Source organism: Rutidosis leptorrhynchoides, chromosome 5, assembly GCF_046630445.1.
Source record: "Rutidosis leptorrhynchoides isolate AG116_Rl617_1_P2 chromosome 5, CSIRO_AGI_Rlap_v1, whole genome shotgun sequence".
Classification (NCBI taxonomy): domain Eukaryota; kingdom Viridiplantae; phylum Streptophyta; class Magnoliopsida; order Asterales; family Asteraceae; genus Rutidosis; species Rutidosis leptorrhynchoides.
This window is the reverse complement of record NC_092337.1, coordinates 404,515,962-404,517,546: the sequence shown is the minus strand read 5'-3', so window position 1 is coordinate 404,517,546 and position 1,585 is coordinate 404,515,962. Positions and strand designations below refer to the sequence as shown.

Below are 1,585 nucleotides of genomic sequence, written 5' to 3'. Positions count from 1 at the left end.
GTGAAACTTCCTGGATCTGATAATTTTTCTGGTATCTTATTCAACAGCACTGCTGAACAATTAGCATTCATAGTAACAGCTGAGAGTTCTTCCATTTTCTTTCTATTTGAGATTAGATCTTTTAGAAATTTAGCATATCTAGGCATTCCTGAAATTACATCAATGAAAGGAAGATTTACATTTATCTGTTTAAACATATCCAAGAATTTGGATTGCTCGGCTTCAAGTTTCTCTTTTTTCATTTTACTCGGGTAAGGAAGTGGTGGTTGGTATGTTTTAACATAAGGTTTAGCCTTAACTGTGTTATCTTCATTAACCTTTTCAACTACCGGTTCTGTTTCCTTATCTTGCTCAGGTTGTGGTTCTTGTGGAGTAGGAATAGCTTCCTCAGAAATTACAGGTATTTCAGGTGGTTTAAGTGTAATACCACTTCTTGTGGTAATGGCTTTAGCTATTTCATTCCGGGGGTTAGCATTTGTATCACTAGGTAAACTTTCCGGTTTTCTTTCACCTATTAACCTTTCTAGGTTACTTACTTCTTGTTCCAAATTTTTAATAGAAGCTTGTTGATTTCTAAATGCTTGAGCATTTTGTTCATTGGTTTGTTTTTGAGATGTGAAAAACTGTGTTTGAGTTTCAACTAGCTTCGTCATCATATCTTCTAAATTTGGCTTTTTATCATCGGTTTGTGGTTTGTTTTGAAAATTAGGTCTTTGCTGATTGTAAGTGTTATTGGATACTTGTTGATTGCTAGGACCTTGTTGGTTGTTGTATGGAATATTTCGGTTATAATTCTGGTTTTGATTGTAAATCGGTCTGGGCAGTTGATAATTATTCTGATAATTATTATCAGGCCTTTGGTTTATGTATGAAATATTCTCTCTTTGTTCCATTGTTAGTTCAATACTGAGACAATCTCTTCGTATTGAGTGAATATCCTTAGTCATCTTTTCCATTCGTCTCTTGACAGCATCTATCTTTGCAGAAATAGAATCTAAGTCATGGCTAGAATCGGCTCTAGCTACTTTAGATGATCTAACAATATCTTTTTCTTGGTGCCACTCATGTGAGTGGGAAGCAGTGTTATCAATAATTTTGTAAGAATCAGTTTCGGTTTTCTTCATAATGGAACCACCAGCTGCTATATCGATGTCTTTCCTTGTAGTGATGTCGCATCCTTGGTAGAATATTTGTACTATTTGACAGGTGTATAAACCATGTTGCGGACATCCTCTTAATAACTTTCCAAATCTTGTCCATGCCTCATATAGAGTTTCATTTGGTTTCTGTGTGAATGTAACAATTTCTCCTTGAAGTCTTACGGCTTTAGATGCCGGAAAGAATTGTTTAAGAAATTTTTCAACTAAAACGTCCCATGTATCAATCGCCCCTTCAGGTAACGTGTAACGACCCGCACTTTTCCGATCGTTCTATACTTATGAGATTAATATTTACATAAATTAAACCTTACCAACATGATAAGCAATCCAAATTGTTGAGACTTATGTTTTTGAAAAGAGTTTTACACAACGTTTGACCGTCTAGTTTGACCGATGATATCACGAACTATACAATATATGATAAT

The 1,585-nt window shown here is 34.8% G+C and overlaps 1 non-coding gene across 1 annotated transcript; it reads left to right on the top strand.

Annotated features, from left to right (window-relative positions):
- Positions 1 to 1,212: 1,212 nt before the first annotated feature.
- Positions 1,213 to 1,319, top strand: LOC139850919 (small nucleolar RNA R71). Its single transcript, XR_011760293.1, has one exon. It is a non-coding gene; the product is annotated as a small nucleolar RNA R71 (small nucleolar RNA).
- Positions 1,320 to 1,585: the final 266 nt, after the last annotated feature.